The sequence below is a fragment of the Dipodomys merriami genome, unplaced genomic scaffold (assembly GCF_024711535.1).
Source record: "Dipodomys merriami isolate MVZ:Mamm:240054 unplaced genomic scaffold, mDipMer1.0.p SCAF_1, whole genome shotgun sequence".
Classification (NCBI taxonomy): domain Eukaryota; kingdom Metazoa; phylum Chordata; class Mammalia; order Rodentia; family Heteromyidae; genus Dipodomys; species Dipodomys merriami.
Window position 1 is genome coordinate 99,704,569 of NW_027202270.1, and position 19,328 is coordinate 99,723,896.

General features: G+C 36.1%; 1 protein-coding gene across 1 annotated transcript in view; it reads left to right on the forward strand.

Annotated features, from left to right (window-relative positions):
• Positions 1–11,889: 11,889 nt before the first annotated feature.
• Positions 11,890–19,328, forward strand: part of Arhgap5 (Rho GTPase activating protein 5) — an 89,819-nt gene continuing 82,380 nt past the window's right edge. Inside the window, exon 1 of the mRNA XM_070026451.1 lies at positions 11,890–11,906. The gene's annotated coding sequence lies outside the window, so the exon portion shown is untranslated. The remainder of the gene's footprint in view (positions 11,907–19,328) is intronic.

Sequence of the window (19,328 nt, forward strand, 5' to 3'; positions counted from 1 at the left end):
TATTCCCCAACCACTTCACTCTACCATGTTGGTTAAGAATTGGAATCCAAAATATCCAATTTCCTTTCTCAATTTATTAAATGAGGGCCAAAAAAAGTATATAATTTAAGGTTGCTGTGCTAGGATTAGAAAATGTATTCTATATAGAACACCTAGCAGAACCTGAGACATAATAAGGAGTCAATAAATCTTTACTCAAACTTATGCCAGAATAAGACTCAAAAAAAAATGCAAAGAAATTAAGGATTGCTGCAGTAGGCATCAATCAACCCATGCAGCTTTTGGACAAAGGATTGACATGTTGAAATTGTTGCCAAGGATAAAGGAAAGAAGGGAAGAAGGGAAGAAAAGCTGTGATCAAAAAGGTCTTCAGGAGGCATTTGCAGTCTTGAGTAATTCAACAGATGGCGGAATGGAGCTCTATTTGCCTCCTAGAAACAAAAGTGACATACATTGATTGGGGATCATTTTTAAATTTCAGAAAAGGACAAGGAGGAAAATTTAAATCATCCACAATACCATGTCTATGAAATAATCACCATCAATATGATGGTATATGGACTTCACGTTTTTGGGATGTCATTCTGTAAGTTTTGACAAACATTCACATATACATCATTGTGTTACCACCAGCACAACAGACATACAAAACAGTGACATCTTGGTGTGTGTTGGGGCGGGGGGAGTGTGTTTTACAGCCCTGTCTTCAGTCCTCTTATTCCAATCCCTAGCCCTTGATAGGCACTGATTTATTCTCTGTTTCTTTTTTTTTTTTTTTCCTTGCTGAGGGATAATTTCAGTGCCTACATATGCCATAGTTTGCCTCTACTTACTAGCCAAAGAACAATTGAGTTGTTTCCAGTTTTAAGTAATTATGAATAAAGGCTTTTTAAAAAACTCAGAGGTTTTGTATGGAAATAAATTTGCATTTCTGTTGGGTAAATACCTAGGAATAAATGTTTATCTTTATTTTTTAAATGCGCAACTGCTTTCCAGAGTGGATATGCCATTTTTTATTCCCATCATCAAGCAGAGAGTTCCATTGTTCTGCATCCTGACCAACACTTGGTATGACCCATTTATGATAGCCTGTCAAATAGGTATGTAGTTTTGTATGTCATGGTATTTTTTATTTGCATTTACCCTTAATGTTGAGTGTCTTAATTCATTTAGCTTCAGATAGAGAATGTATTTTTTTTTTACTTCCAATCTGTATGCATTCATTTCTGCTTCCCACCTTTCGTTATTTGCTAAGACCTTCAATATTTTTTAGTTTTAGTTTCTTTGGTAGGAGTGGATGTTTAGTAGGAGTTGTAAGAACACATATCCTCACCTTTTCCTTGAACTTGTGGAGCAATCTTTCACTATTTCATATGATAGTAGCTATAGTGGGTTTGGGAGAGGGGAAATTTGGATACTCTTTCCTAAATTATACAATTTCCCTTTGTCTTCTGGTTTGCTGAAAATATCATAAATGGATGTGGAATTGTTGACATATTTTTGTATGAATATTAACATGATCATATAATTTTCCTTCTTTAATCTGTTGATATAATAAATTGCATTGCTTGATTTTCCCATGTTAAGCTAGCCTTGAATTCCTTTGTTATGATACATCATCCTTTCCATATGTTGCTGGTTTTGATTTGTTTGTGTGTATCTGTATTTAAAAAAAATAGAAACAAGATGGTTTTAAATACATATATTCTGTATGTTCTGATTTGTACTTTTCTGAAAATTCCTATTAATACAGAAGAAATATGTTTACAAGAAAGGCCTTTTCAGATTATTTCAGTTGATTAATTTTTCCCTACTTTGGGGGGAGTAGGAGAGTAAATCATCATTATTCATATTTTGTTTCAGTTTCATTAAATTAAAAAACTAGGATGAGAGATTTCCAGTCCCTATAAACCAACTCCTCTAATTAGCTGATAAACTCTGAAAAGAATTATTTCCATCTTTGACAGAATGTGAAGAGGAAATTGCTCTAAATTTTGAAGGTCATTTTTAATGCTAAGAATAAAGAGATGAGAGTAGATCTCGAAAATCCCCTAGCCACTTGCTCATATCTGAGGAGTCTAACATCTCTGTTGTATGATAGTCGTCTGAAATATGCATAATAGAACTCGATTTTATAAAGAACTTTTCTTTTATTATAAAATACTTACATATTATAGATACATACAGAGGTATGGAAAAAGAGAGAGAGCCTAGCAATCTTTTGATAACTTTTTTGAAACGTTCTTTAATTTAGTGATGTTTCTTCCCTAGGCAAATATGTTTTTTCATTTAAAAAATGAGTACTGCCTATTTTGGAAGCATGCATTGGAGATGGGAACTTTCTGGGTATCCACATCAGTCTTATTTTTTCAGAACTCCAACAATGTGATTTGCCCTCCAAGTTCTATTTTAGAAAATGTGGGCTAGCTACCCTTCCTTATGGCTTTATTTTATATGTGAGACAGCCCAAGATAATAGTCCATCTTTGCCAGAGGCCTCAAGGATACTAAGCATGATTTTTTTGGGGAGGTTTCTTTTGTCTGTTTTGCTTTTTAGGGATGTCTTTCATTCCCAGTCTTCAGTTAAGATGACTCTGGGTCCTGAAAACATTTGTAAGAGAAGATGGACTTCAATGTTTGCATCATTTCCCCTGTTTTATACTCTCCTCGCATAGACCACAGCCGAGAGTTTTAGAGAAAAGGCGCTTTCGGCAAGTGCAAAGTGGTATTGTCATGTTGCTACTGGAGCTGACTGTGAGAGCCAAGAAAATAGGACAGAATAAAAAGAAAGTAAAATAAGTCATAGTGAAACCTTCTCCCTCAGAGACCGAAAGCAAACATTGAAATATTGCTTTTTCTTGGCTGCTTATTAAAGGGAAAATTTGCCTACTGTGCTGGAAGAAGTCTTTCATTCGTCGTTCTGTTGATGTAAGCCATCCAACTTGAGGTTTGTTTTTGGATGCTTAACCCATTCTGTTTTTTAAGGTGAACTGGTTGACAGTGGGTATTGAACAGATTCAGGCTTTCTTGATTAGAAAAGATGTTACTCATTCAATCATTTTAACTAGACCCAATTTCTTGAAACAATTCAATTGAAATGTTTGTTGCAAAATCTGTTTATATTTCTGAAATGTCTAAGGTCATTATTTATGAGTCTTTTATTATAGTAATGGATCAATTTGTTTAAAATAAAATGCTACTTGTATAGTTTGTAGGATTTATCATAGCTTTGTTACTTTCAGAAATGTATAGGTGCAAGATATTGTAAATTCATGGGCTAACAGGAAAACTTCAAGTTTATAGGTATATGGGGAATTATGGTACTACATTGTGCAATTAAATACCCTAAGTTCTTTTTTCCTGAGTCCAAAGTCATTGGTGTAAATTACAATTATATGATTTCTGTTATGATTACTGGGCATTGGTATAATTTGAGTAATTATTGCCTAAACAATAGAATTTGGCCAGGACTCAAACTGCAACAAATGCTTTTTTATATGAGAACAACAAAACTGTGTGTGTTTTTCTTTCGTCATTCATTGAAGCTACAATTAATCATAAATATGGTATAGTGGTGGGTATGGTGAAGAAAGCCTTCTTTATATTCTAGGTTATCTTTCTGGATGGAATAGAAGGAAACTCTTTAGAGAAAAATAAACGACTATGTTTAGAGAAACATCACTCTGACTAATTGGAAGGACAGTGAGAAAAAAATACCACAGGAAATAGTCAGGAGCCTGTGACTTTATAGTCAACACTCCTTTTAAGCAGAACAAACATTCCTTTTAGTGCCATAAAAAATTAAAATTAAAAGTGCCATCTGCCTAACCTTTTAATCTGACCACGTTTAAAAATTACTATTACCAGATAAGGAAATAAAAAATATTTCATGAAACACAAGATGAACTTGTATCTAGATAATAACAATGTGCTTACAAATGTGAATGCTGCCTTTCAAAAAGGCTCTTGTACTCTTACGAAATTTTATATGTTACATAATTTATAAAAACATTAACATATCCAGCCTTTTTCAGTAATTTTTTGTCTCTTTTGACCATAAACTCCAAATAAATTAGGAAATTTGGTCACTGTCACTTTCCAAAGGCATGAGATCTGTGGAGGGCAGATAACACAGAATCACACAATTCAAAATAGAAAAGTGAGGGAAGAAAATAGTGTGTACTTAGTGCCCCTAAGATGCTACAAATGTTTCTGGGATTTCTTAGCATCTGTTCTAGGGCTAGGAAACTAACTGGTCCCCTAAAGATGAGACTGAAGGCCAAGCACTGATGGTTCACACCTGTAGTTCTAGCTGCTCAGGAGGATGAGATCTGAAGATTGCAGTTCAAAGCCAGCATGGTCAGGAAAGTCCATGATCAATCTCCAATTGAACACCAGAAAACTGGAAGTGGATCTGTGGCTCAAAGTGATAGAGCACTAGCCTTGAACAGAAAAGCTCAGGGACAGTGCCCAGGCCCTGAGTTCAAGCCCTATGACAAACAAACAAACAAACAAAAATGAGACTGAAGGTACTACTACTGAGACATTCTAAATTCTGTGATCAGAGATGGCAACCCATTTTCCACTTTTTTTTTTTTTTTTTTTGTCAGTTGTGGGGTTTGAACTCAGCCTGGGCACTGTTCCTGAACTATTCAGCTCAAGGTTAGTACTCTACCACTTGAGCCATAGCACCACTTCCGGTTTTCAGGTGGTTAATTGAAAATAAGAGTCTCTTGGACTTTCCTGCCTGGGCTGGCTTTGAACTGCGATCCTCAGATCTCAGCCTCCTGAGCAGCTAAGATTACAGGCATGAGCCACCGGCTCCGGTTTCCTCAACTACTTGATGGAACTTTAGGATTTGGAATGTGTTCATAGAAACCATAATCCCATTCTTTCTATCTTTGTTTTGTTTTGTGCTGAAGCTGGGGCTTGAACTCAGAGCCTGAGCACTACTGTCCCTGAGCTTTTTTGTTCAAGAGCTTTTGGTTCTAGAGCTTTACCACTTGAGCCACAGCTCTACTTCTGGATTTGGGGTGGTTAATTGGAGATAACAGTCTAATGGACTTTCTTGTCCTGGCTGGATTTGAACTACAATCTTCAGTTCTTAGCCTCCTGAGAAGCTAAGATTATAGAGGTGAGCCACTGGAACCCAGCTGAATTTTACATCTTTAATTGAAAGAATAACAGTTTGGAAAGGGGATGTCTTCCACGCTTCACATTCTAAAATTAACAGTATGACTCCTGAAATACTGAATGAACTAAGATTCTGTCAATGTAGTAAATGTAGCATAAGTAAAAATGTAAATTCCTTATTCAAATCTCATTTGAATATTTTATGTTGCTTACCTGAGATCTATGACTCATTTCCTTGATAACTAGTAACAGGCCAAGATAAGCTTTCTGCTGAGCTGGCCTCATGAATGCAGAAGGGACTTTCCTTTTATTCTTCACCTCTGGCAGTTGGCATACCATAATGTTTAAACATGTCAGATCTGGAACCCAGCTTCCTGGGTTAAATTTTGATTCTGCTGGTAATAGAGTTTGAACTCAGGACTTCACACTAGCTGATGAACCTTAGGCCAGTTTTAACTTGTCTGTCAAATACACAATTGCACCTACCTCAAAGAATTACTATAAAGATTAACCAACACATTTATGTCAAACATTTGATAAATTTTAACTGCCATTGTAATTACTTCCTTTCATCTATTTGATATTTCTTCTGGCCTGTTAGACACTAGAATTATTCAGAACTATTACATTATTCAGATTATTTAGTATACCAGAATTCTGAGTGCATAAAGAACAATTCTTGAAAGTGTTATTTGTTTTTGGAACAAATTAGATACATGTCCAGCAAGGGCCTGTCTATTTTCCTCTGTGTGTGTGTGTATAGGTCCCAGACTTCTAAGGAATTAGACCATTGAATGCAAGTTTCACAGGCTATGTTACATTTCAATGATTTATGAAAGTCATAGAAGACTATGGTCTATTGAGGACATAGCCTTCTTTCTTGTATTGGTAAAAAGAGGTTTGTAGTTCTACCAGCCCTTTTCAGGCTCACAGAGCTGTTTTTTTCACTTTAGAAGATGCAGGAAAATCAGACAGCAGAAGCATCTGACTTTGCATTTATATAGCTTGGTGCCCACCTGGACTCAATGGCTCAGAGGTAGTTTGTTTCTGAGTGTATGCTTTGAGTTACATGTGGATTAAAGGCCATTGACCAGAATTTTTTTAATCATGGAAAAAATAAGTTCCTGGTCTTTTAGGTCAGAATTTACAGATATTAATGATAATTAGTGTGGAGTATTTTCAAAATTAAAACTTTTATGGTACCGAGTTTGAACTCAAGGACTTGTGCTCACCAAGAGTTATTCTAGCATTTAACACCTCTGTCAGTCCTTCCGTATTTTGTTTTCAAGAGAAGCTCTTACTTTGTGCCTAGGCTGACCTGGGCTCCAATCCTCCTACTTGTTCTTCCCTTTGTCATTGAGATGATAGGTGCTTTCCACTTCACCCAGCCATTATGCTTCATCCGTAGAGTGGTGTGACAGGCACACACCATTAGTTGAGATAGAGTCTCATAAACTTTTATGACTATGCTGGCCTCAAGCCACATCTCCTTATCTCTATCTCTCAAGTAGTAACATTACAGACCCCAGCTACATTGCTAGGCTAAAAATTGAATTCTTGACCTAAAAAAGTAACCTTTTCCATTTTAACTTTTGAGCTTACCTTTTAATACCAGTAAATAGACTCTTGAACTATTATACTCTTTGGCTGTAGCAGAAAACATTTTATCTTTCTTAGATGATACAAAATTATAAACTGAAGAAGCCAAAGTCAATTTACAAGCTCTCCAATGTCTTTTGAAGGAAATAATTATCAAACATATACAAAAGTACATTTATCCTTATGAAACATGCAAAATAATTTCAGTATGCTTCCCTGAGTGACTTTACTATGCTGTAAATTCTATGAAATTATGAATGTATTGTTTACTTAATATGATGCTTTGGGGAATGTGATATAATTGAAAGATTTGAAGATAAAACTAGTATCAATTGAGTTGAAAAGTTCTTTTTTAAATAAAAGCTGTTAAATTATACTAGAATATGTTGAAGAAAATATTGTACACAGTCTAAATGTGAGATTAATGTTTCCTTCAACTTTTCAATAAGTAGCATAACTGAACTGAGTTCATGATTGAGTGAATTGTTTCTTTATTTTTGATTCAGATTTTCCCTGAAGAAATATATCTTTTCATTGACTTTTTGACCAAATTCTTTCTTTTTTTTTGGTCGGTCATGGACCTTGAACTCTGGGCCTGAATGCTGTCCCTCAACTCTTCTGCTCAAGGCTAGCACTCTACCACTTGAGCCATTGCACTTCTGAGTGGTTTGTTGATAAGAGTCTCATGGACTGTCCTTCTCCACCTGGCTTTGAACCACAATCTTCAGATCTCAGCTTCCTGAGCAGCTAAGGTTACAGGTGTGAGCCATCAGCACCCAGCTCAGCCAAATTCTGCTGCTAGGTTAATGCATTTGAACAAGCAAATAGGTGCTTTCTATGAAGGTGTTACTAGATCAGAGAGTAAAGAGGACTATTTCAAAGGAAGTAAACACACACACTATTTTCTAAAGATGCAACAAGTTTATTTCATGATTGTCCTCACTGAGTTGGAACCATGTAACCCTTTTGCTAGGGTCTTCCTTCTCTTTTGTAACTTGTAATTTCATTTGTGTGACTCATTTCACTTAATACGTTTGTCTCCATGGACACTAACCATGTAATGTACCATTCTGTGAACTTTTTTTTTAATTTAATTTAATTTTATTTGTGAACATACTGTACAGAGGAGTTACAATTACATGGGCAGGATAATGCGTACATTTCTTACCAAGCATTGCAGCCTCCTCCTTTGTTTACCCTTCACATCCCTTCCCAGCCTCCCCCCTCCCCCCCAATCCCAATCCCAATCCTTCTCCTTCCCCCCCTTACCCCCTCCCCCCCCCCCCCGCACCGACGTTGTAAAGCTCATTTTGGATATGACAACTTGTACTTCTCATTGTTGCAACAGGTCCACCTGTATCCTTAAACAACTGGTTTTTCCCCATCTCCTCCACAAGTTATACTGACATCAAATATAGTGAAAGCAGGGGTTATACTGTGGGGGAGGGACATACAAAGCAACAAAGAGATAATCTTATAAATGCATTAGAAACACATGCATAAAAGAAAAAACATTAAAATACATATCTAAGGATTCATTTTCCTGACATCACATTATCTGACCTTTTCCACTTGACTCATACATCTACTAGATATTACAAATAAGGGAAACCATGGGACCTATGTTTCTTTGGGCCTGGCTTACTTCACTTAATATAATTTTTTCCAAGTTTTTCCATTTCCTAACAAATGGGGCAATGTCATTCTTTCTGATGGAGGCATAGAATTCCATTGTGTATATATACCACATTTTCTTGATCCATTCATCTACTGAGGGGCATCTGGGTTGGTTCCATATCTTAGCTATGGTAAATAATGCTGCAATAAACATAGTTGTGCTGGTATCTTTAGTGTGGTCTTGTTTGTAAACATTTGGGTAAATGCCCAAAAGTGGGATTGCTGGGTCATAGGGGAGTTCTATGGGAAGTCTTTTGAGGAACCTCCATACTGCTTTCCAAAGTGGTTGAACAAGTTTACATTCCCACCAACAATGAAGTAAGGTTCCTTTCTGTCCACATCCCCTCCAGCATCTGTTGTTGTTAGAGTTCTTGATTTTTGCCATTCTAACTGGGGTGAGGTGATATCTCAATGTTGTTTTGATTTGCATTTCTTTTATGGCTAGGGATGTTGAACATTTCTTCATGTGTCTATTGGCCATCCTTCTTTCTTCTTCAGAGAAGTTTCTCTTTAAGTCTTTCGCCCACTTATTTATTGGGCAGTTGTTTCTTTGAGGATTTGTTGTTGGGGGGTTTAAATTTTTGAGTTCCAAGTATATTTTAGATATGAGACCCTTGTCCGTTGTATGGCTAGTAAAGATCTTCGCTAGTAAAGATCTTCTCCCAATCCGTGGGCTTTCTATTGATCTTGCTAGCTATGTCCTTTGCCCTGCAGAAGCTCTGCAACTTTATGCAATCCCATTTGTCCAACCTTTCTTTGATTTGTTGTGTTTCCGGGTCTCTATTCAGAAAATTTCGGCCTGAGCCAAGGAGACCTAGGGTTTCTCCTATTCCATCCTGTAATGTTTTCAGAGTGTCTGCTTTCTGTGAACATTTTTATCCAAGATGTAACTCAGCAATTCTTAACTTGTGTTTGTAGGATCATGAAGCATATTAATGTAAATCAAGGACTATCTTTTCGTTTTTTTAAAACAAACTTAAAAGTAGCTTTGAACTCTGAGATGTTATTGAAAGTTAGAATGAATGATAATATAATAACTTGATTTCTAAGATTTGAAATACTATATGCCTGAAGCATTCTTAGATATAAATACAACTATGTGATTGAGGAAATTGGTTATTAAGCTAACAACTGAATTGCTTTAATGATATAACTAAGTTGTAACTATTTTCCTCTATTTTCCTATTTTCTTCTACTTATCCATGATATTTCTCTCTCTCTCTCTCTCTCTCTCTCTCTCTCTCTCTTTTTCTTGTTGGCTTGAACTCTGGGTCTGGGCACTGTCCCTCATCTCTTTAGCTCAAGGCTAGCGCTGTACCACTTGAGCTACAGTGGCATTTCTGGTTTTCTAAGTGGTTTATTGGAGATAGGAGTCTCATGGACTTTCCTGCCCAGGGTGGCTTCAAACTGTGATTCTCAGATCTCAGTCTCCTGAGTAGCTAGGATTAAAGGCATGAGCCACGGGCACCTGGCTTTAATCATGATATTCTGAAGCACTGTAGTATTATTGTGAATTAATAAAGAAACTAGACTGCTGCTTACATTTCACCATTGAAATGTTTAGACTGTAGGGATTATTAACATACTTTATTTAAAATTTTAACTTTCTCCAGCCAAATAAAATCCTAGATCTGTGATTTTAGAAACTCTTCATTTGACTTGTGAAAAAAAATAAGTCCACAAATTTAAAGGAATTGTATGCATTCCCAAATTTAGTAACAAATTTTTACCTAGAAATTCAGGCTTCCTTACCAGTGTTGTATTTTTTTTTCATCTACATAAGAGCATTTCATTGGCATAGTTCATATATCTTAGAATGAATAAGGTGACAAGGAAAGAGTAAATTGAGAATTAGAAAATTGAGATTGTAATATTAATTTTCATTGTATAGTCAGAGACTTATATTAAGTATCTAGATGCCTATTAAAAATGTAGCTTCCTCCTAGCTATTAAAAGTATGGTGGTACATACCTTTAATACCATCACTCAGGATGCTGAGGCAGGAAGATAACAAGCTTGAGGCTATCCAGGACTACATAGTGAGATGAAAGAAAGAAAAAATGAAGGAAGGAAGGAATGAACAAAGGAAGGAAGGAACGAATGAATGAATGAAGGTGAGGGGAGGGAGAAAAAGATTATTTCAGATCTTTCTCTGGACCTACTAAATCTAAGTCTCTAGGGTTGGAATCCAGGAATACATAATTTAAACAATCTCTCTAGGTTATTTTTGTGCACATAGGTTTGCATTTCATAGGCCAATATTATCCTACATATTTATTGGAATATTGTTTACTATGTTTTAACATGGCATAATAACATAATATACTTTCATTTGTGCAACATCTAATTTGTTTACAGTGAATTCTCAGGAGGGATACTCTGGAGTCCTGTGATGAAAATAGAAGGGCACTGAATTTGGTTTTCAATTTGGTTTTACTACCCTGCTATGTGGACCTTGGCAGGTTACTGAATTCTTAGAGCCTCCAATTTTTCTTCTTTAAAATAAGAATAATGCTATTCTTATAGGACTGCTGAGAGATAATGGATATAAAATACCTGGCAGGCATTCAGCCTGGCATAGCAAAAGACATGCAACTATTAATTACTGTCATTACCTAGACTAAGATAACTGTTATTTCCATGCCTCTCTCCCTTATCTTATAAAAAGTAGAAATACACTGAATTCTTTATTGTTTCAAGTCTGCTGGGTTGGTGAATTATTTCTGTCCTTTGCTCCTCCTGTTCTTCACTGTCACTTCCTGCCTACTCTTGGCCATGGTACCATTCAGTAGTCTCCTCCAAAAGGAGGAGGAAAGAGAAAAGAAGCAATGTATTTCAAAGCATCCAATTTCCTTGTATGCTATTAGTTTTAGAAAAAGATTTGGTTTGAAGGAAAGTGACTGAGTCACTGGCCAATATAACACTTTTCTGAAAAATTTGAGTTTAACTTACCTGTTTTTTTTTTTCTTGGTAATGGTTCCTCTTTCTGCTCTTATAAATGATAGTCATCCACTTGAAATGCTAACATGCAAAAGCAATGTTTTGTAATCAGATTGCTATAATAAAAGGATATTTATACATTTTTATTTTTGAATCTTGTTTCCTTCTTTTTAGGGAAACCAAGATTTGCTTTAAGGAAAATCATTAAAATCCTACCGAGAAAGAGCCCAAGTATGAAGTAGGTCAAATTCTACCTCTGTGGTCATGCCCTCCAGGCATGCTGGCATGAGTTTAACTCATAGGAGGTGGGTGTGTGGATGGATTCTTTGAGCGCAAAGCTCCTCAGTTTGTGCTCAAAACATAATGAGAAGGTGTCTGCCTAGAGACTACAGCTAGGAGTCTTGCTTTTCTTTTAACATGCTCTCAGCTTGGTATTCTTCCTTTTGAAAACATTATATCCTAGGTAATAGGCATCTTCTGGTTGGAAGGAAGGACAACTACAACTGAGCTGAACAGTGGGACTTGGAAGGTGGTAACAACTCAGAACATCACATAAAGGTGAGTGTGGCGAGAGGAAGATTTTATGTTTACCATTTTGGTGTGTAGTCAGATTCCAGAAGGAGGGTACAGAGCAGGGATGGAGGCTGTTTGGCCTGGTCCTTTTCTCTTCCACACTTTCCCTTGTTTTCACACCTGGGATTTCCAGTGTATCAACATTGGCACTCAGATGGACTAGAAAAGAGAAAAAAAGGAAGAAGAAAGTCATAGGATTATGTTTGGCTTGGTTGAATGAATTGCATTGTCTGAAAAGGGCTTTCTCTTCCATAAATGATTATTCTTTTCTTTTTATGGTACTGGCTATCAAACTCAGGGCCTCATACATGTTAGCAGGACCCTTATCACTGAGTTACATCCCAAATCCTTCTTAAACTTTGAGACAGTGTGCAATAACAGCGTATTTTTTTTTGTCCAAGTCTTCTGAGGTTCCTCCCACTGCTAGGATTCAGGATCTACCCTGGTGGTACTAATACTGGCTAATTGATTAGAATGGAACAACAATGATGATGATGAATAGTAAAAACAGAAAGAGCAACATCTCATATTTATATAGCATGTGTACCATGTGGATTATTTTTTCTAATGCACTTGCAAAAGTTAATAAATGAAAATAATAGTATGATGGCTCCTTGCCATGGCATTGTGAAGCTTGATGCATGGTATCAAGGACTTTCAGTCATAGGAATGTGATGTGAATAGGTCCTAAAGGCAGCTGACTAGGCTAGTTTCGCTAAATTAACCCTGTTTGTATGTGTGTGCATGCACATGCTTGTGTCTGTACGTGCATCCATATTAATTCATAAAGCCTACTCAAAATCATTTAGGTAATAATGTTGATTCTGGGAATTGGGTTGCTAGGTAGAACTGAGTGTAATTTTTACCTTAATATCACATCCTTTTATTCAGATCACAGCTTCCTGGGAAGTTTCCAAAACCAAAAATGCAAATTACATACACATCTCCAGAAATTTCTGTTGGCAGGGTACCAACAAAGGTGAACTAGAACATATTCTTTTAAGAAGTCCCAACCAATCCTGCATTTTATAGACCTGCTATATGACCCTTGTTTTCTCACTTCTGTTTTCTGCTTTAACATTTTATTTCTTGAAGGTAGTTTATTTAAAATCAGAGTTTTAGAGTTACTGTAATGTCCTTGAACATATCCTCTGTAGAAAGGCTATAGATTTTGGAGAAAAGCCTACTTTGCTGGTTTGTACTCCAGCTCTGCTAGTTATGATTTATATGACCTTAGTTAGATAATTCTCTCAACAAATAGAATCCTCTACAAAATGGACAGTGAAATCTCAGGGCCATTGTGAGAACCAACTGAGATATCTGTGTAAAAATTCTTAGTATAATATGGCATATAAAAGATGTATAGTCAGGTGCCAATCATGCCTATAATCATAGCTACTCAAAGTCAGCTGTGCAAAGCCAGCCCTTCCAGGAAAATCTGGGAGGCTCTTAATCTCCAGTTGTCTGGCAAAAAGCCAGAAGTGGAGGTATGGCTCAACTGGTGGGATTCTAGATGAGTAAAAGCACTCAGGGACAGTGCCCAGTCCCTGAATTCAAGCCCAATAGGGCAAACATATACACAAAAAGTGTATACAATTTCTTCTTTTATTACCTAGTCTTATTTACCCTTTCAGGATCCTGCATAGTACAGACAGCCTGAGTACCTGGATATCTCCAGAGTTAGCATCTCAGGACAGCTTTTTTTTTTCTCTCTCTCAGACTATTGTGGCTACAAGTAGACTATATGTTTGTCTGCTCTCTACGTTGCCACAAGCATATTCTCTCTCTCTCTCTGTTACACACACATACACACACAAACACACACAAACACACACACACACACACACACACACACACACACACACACACACACACACCCCTCTTTTATTCTACTCTTGTCTTAGTTTTCCACAGCCTGCAGAAGAAAACATAAGCTCCTTGTCAAAGTATGCAAACCTTCCTCATCTAGCTTTAGATCTGTTGACTCATTTCTTGCTGATCCTGAACTATTTCTTCAACCTTGCCATGCCCTTTTATTTCTCCATGTCTTTGCATATATTTTTCTCAACCCTTAGATTGCCCTTTCTGTCTTCTCCAGCCAGTGAATAATCATTATTTCTTCTTTCAAGGTAAATCTTAAATGCTACCTCATCCTGAAAACATCTCTGAACTACCTAATTCCAAGTTATTAACTCTCTTTTCTGTCTTTCTAGCTCCAATAGCTCTTTGTTTATATCCCTATCATATCAATATTATGTGATGATTAAAATACAAACACCTAGCAATGCCATTATTATTATTTTTTTCTCAGTCATGGGCCTGAACTCTGGGCCTGGGCGCAGTCCCTCAGCTCTTCAGCTCAAGGCTAGCGCTCTACCACTTGAGCCATAGCACCACTTCTGGCTTTTTCTACTTATGTGGTGCTGAAGAATCGAACCTAGGGCCTCATGCATGCAAGGCAAGCACTCTACCACTAAGCCACCTTCCCAGTCCCATCAGTGCCACTTGGTTGTGTGATCTTGGGTAAATACTTAACTTCTATCAGTCTTATTCTCTTTGTTTGGAAGATGAAGGCAGAACCTATGTTGCAGAGTTGTTTTAACTATTTAATGAGGTAATCTATGTAAAATACATAATATTGTGTCTCGAGCATGGTAACTGGGCTATCTGCTTACATATCTCCACTGTAATAGCTTTACAGCTCTGTCGATCTGTCTTTGTTTGACTGTGAGCTACTTTATTTTCATATCTCTAGTATCTAGCCCAAAGCCAGAACACAACAGAGATTTAATACATATTTGTTGGAAGAAGTGAACAAGCATGTTACCTTTCATCTTTACTGACAAAGAGAGATGCTAAAATGTATAGTATTTTGAATGATGATGTATTAGCTGTTCTTTCTGCCATCATTTAAATACTCTTACCAGCTGTAAAATACCAACTAGCTCCTTCCAATGCCTAGCAATTGTATTAGACACTATTTGCAAACATTATAAGGCATTTAGATCTCTGGGTATTTTGGCTATAGAGCTATTCCAATACTGTCTCCTTCTGTCCTCCTAAAAGGAAGAAAATAAGAGTATTTTTGAGGATGTCTATAAGTTGTGAAATTAAAGAAATTTTGCAAAATAGAGATCAAATAAGAAATCTGGGAACATTTTTTAAGTCCCCCAGTTTCTATATATACTTTAATGCTGCTGTTTTTAGGAAATTCAGTTATGCCATTTATAATTTTATTCTGAAGTAACTTTAAAAATGGTACTGTTAGCCAGGTACCAGTGGCTCATTCATATAATCCTAGCTACTCAAGAAGCTGAGATCTGAGGATCACAGTTTGAAGCCAGCCTGGTAAGAAGGTCCAGAGACCCTTACGTCCAGTTAATCACCCAAAAGAAGCCAGAAGTGGAGGTGTGGCTTAAGTGATAGAGCATTTGCTTTGAACAAAAAAGCTCAGGGGCAGTGTCCAGGCCCTGAGAGCAAGCCCAATATAGACACCAAACAAACAAAACAAAAAACAAAAAAAATACAGTGGTCTTTTTGTATTTGAAATTCAAAAGTCAAACCAAACACCATGTTTCTTTGTAATGAACTGTATGTGCCCCTTTATTTTTAAAGGTGAGCTTTAGTAACAGGTGTATGAATTTTGGGTTCTAGTCCTGGAGCAGGTATTGAAAAGCCATTTGTTATAGCTAAGCTTATAATTTAGCATCCTAATACCTTTGCTGATTATTTCTTTAGGTGCTCTGAGGTTTAAAAATTTTATTGTTATTATAAAGGTGATATACAGAGAGGTTACAGTTATATAAGTCAGGTACTAGAGTACATTTATTTTTGGATGATGTCACCCCTTCTGAGATTTTTTAACACTTCATTTTTTCTGCATTTCAAGTTAATCATTTGTAAATAGTGAGATAAAGACTAAATGTGATGGTTGAATAGTCTATGTACTTAAAATATGTAATGTAGTGATTGATGGGCAGTAGATGTCAAACAAATGTTATTTTATTTCTGATAAGAATTTTGTTTATAACATTATGTTTTGTTCAGATTCACTTGTTTATGTATGAGTCAAACACACTGTAATGTGAGCTCATCCAGGGCAGGGATCATATAAATCTCAGCTGTAGATTTGTAGCAAGGAACATACTTGAAATATAATTGATGTTTAGTGAATATTTATGGAAAGCAGGAAAGTGGACAGAAAGAAAAGGATTGAAAAACAAGTGAAAAGGGAAGAGAGAGAGTGAGAGAGAAAGAGAGAGAGGAAGCAGTAAGTACTAGGCAAACTGAGTACCATCAATCAAGCATCCCTGTACTTTAGGGATTTATTAATTTTAATATTTCTAAGAAGATCCAGTATTACAGAAGTATATTTGAATATGCCTTAACAGTTTTGAATGAAATGAAAAACCCCATAAATATCCTTTTAGTTTTATGCCAATGAATAAGCATCACTGAATGAAAATTGCTTGTCAAAAAAATGTAACAGATGTGAGATTGGGCTGTGATTTTGATGGTATGTGTCATTTCTGTCTGCAAAATGTGGAGTTCACCATGTTTCAGGACTCTGATGTGCCACTTAGAAAAAACTTTGCAGTCTGCAATCTACTTGTTCTGTGACCTAAAATGCATGTGTTTAATGTCTTTTTCTGTGACATACTTGACACTGTGTAAAAAGATACAATCTGTGTAGTCTAAAGTTGCAATGCATACCAATCAGAGGTGTTATGGTTTGGGATTATACAATTTGGTATCTGAAAATATCTGACATCAAGAAAAGAACAAGAAGGTGACACTGAGAGATACTTTTCGGCCTTCTCAAGTAAAGGAGTAGAGAGAGGAAAGATGGGCAAATGCAGTTATAATATTCGATGTATACATATGAGAAAATGGAGCTATGTAAATTGAGGGGGTGAATGGGGTTGGGAGAAATGGGGGAATTATGAAAGAGGTGACATAGATCAAAATTTGTTGTACTCACAAACTGACACGGTGAACTGAAATCCCTTTCTATTACCATTTAAGGATATATTTTTAAAATTAGGCTTCTAGTACCTCTTCCCTAATATGAACTATTGATCCAGACCATCTTTGTTTTGGAGTATTGATTGCTATTGTTATTCTTGTCCCTTGGTTAACAATTGGTGAATAATTAATGTGTGTGTGTATGTGTGTGTATATGGTTTTTTAATTCTATAAAATCTTTCATCATAAAAAATTTAAATAATATAAAAACAAGTGAAATAACAAAATTTTCTTTGCTATCTCTGTACCATTTTCTTTGGGTATACATCCTTCCAAACCTTTTCCCATATATTAAGTATATAAATATATATATATATATATATATATACACATATGCAGATATATATTTGTTCAGATAAATGTTCTCCAGCTACATATACTATTTATTATATTATTACTCAACATTCTTCTTTACATTTAGTCATATATTTGAATTTTTATGTTAGTACACATGAATAGAATTTGTTCTTTCTAATAGTTACATGCCATTCCATATTAGATATAACACAATTTATTTAACCCTTCCTCTTTCAATAAGAACTTTTCTTCTTCATCTTTTTCACTAATAAAAACAGTATAGTAATGGATAGTCTTGTCTATTTACCTTTCCACAGGATACAGTTATGGAAGTAGAACTGATTTGTTAAAGGGCTACCTAGAACAATCTATTTTATTACATCATGATAGCTCTTGTTTTGTTAATCTTTACTGTCTTTTATCAGTTGGTAATTCTGCTCTGCTTTAACTGCACCTTCAAACGTATTGAGATATCATTAAAAGGAGCCTTAGGGTCAACCTGTATCCCTATTTAAGCATTTTTTCCCTTTCCCTCCCCAAATTAGAGACCCATTGTAACAATGAAATGCACAAGGCACTATGTTGAAAAATGAACTTTACAATTTAGGTAGGTTGGAAGGGGGTGGGAGTGGGCAGTGGAGGGGAGTGTAATTGTGGAAGTGGGAGGGAAGGGATGGTAGGGGAAAAACAAAAGGAAGAGGTAACAATGCTGGATAGGAAATGTACTCATTACCTTGCTCATGTAACTGTAACCCCTCTGTACAGTATTTTTACAATAAAAATGTATAAAAAAAGAAGCCTTAGGTTCTTAAGCTGAAGATAGACAAAGGAAAAATTGTGTTTCATTTTTTAAAAACTATTATTATTATTGTTATAAAGGTTATGCACAAAGGGATTACAGTTACATAAGTCAGGTAATTAGTTTTTTTCTTTTTGGACCATCACACGTTTTCCTCATTCTCTCCCAGTTTTTCCCTACTATCTCCACCCACAAGTTGTATAGTTCATTTTCAACACAGTGTCCAGTGAGTATTGCTGCTGCATTTGTTCACCCTGTCCGTGCTCCTCACTAACTCTCCCAAAAATATAGAAACAAATAATTAAGACAAAATGAAAGAAAACAAAATCAACAGTAAAGAAAAAAATCTCTTGTTTCCATTTCTTGGAGTTGACTTTGATAACTATTATTTAATATAAGCAGAGGCACGTAGGCATTGTGCCTTTATGTGTCTCCCCTAGGAAAGTCCTCCTTTGGTCTCACTGTGTGTGTTTAGCATCTTATATAATTTATCATGTTCTAGTGTATTTTTAGATCTAGTTTCCACATATGAGAGAAAGCATGTGCCATTTGTCTCTCTGAGCTTAGCTTACCTCACTTAACATGATTTGTTCTAGTTCTATCCATTTACCTGCAAATGATGTAATATTATTCTTTCTAATGGCTGTGTAAATTTCCATTGTATATAGGTACCTCATTTTTTGATCCACTGTTGTAGGGCATCTGGGCCATTTCCACAATGGAGCTATTGTGAATAGTGTACTAATAAATATGGATGTGCAGGTGTCTTTATGATGCCCTGGCTTGTGATGTTCTGGGTGGACGCCCAGGAGTGGTATGGCTGGGTTGAAGGGAAGATCTATGTTTAGTTTTTTTGAGGAATCTCCAGACTGCAATCTAAAGTGATTGTGTTAGTTTATATTCTCACCAGCAATATAATAGAGTTTCTTTTTCTCCTTGTGTCACTTTTGTTAATTTAGCCAAAAAATTTAGTGGTATCTTAATATTTGGGGTTTTCTCATAAGATTTGTTCCAAAGTTGTGTTCAATTTCAGTTTATATCTATTCATCTTGTACCACATTCAAAGAGAAGTAAATTATTTAAATGAAGTATTCATTTAAACATTTTCAGCCTGGGGTTGGGAAGGTGGCTCAGTGGTAGAGTGCTTGCCTTGCATGCATACGGCCCTGGGTTTGATTCCTCAGCACCACATAAGCAGAAAAGGCCGGAAGTGGTGCTGTGGCTCAAGTGGTAGAACACTAGAGGGTCAGAGCCCAGGCCCAGAGTTCCGGCCCCATGACTGATGA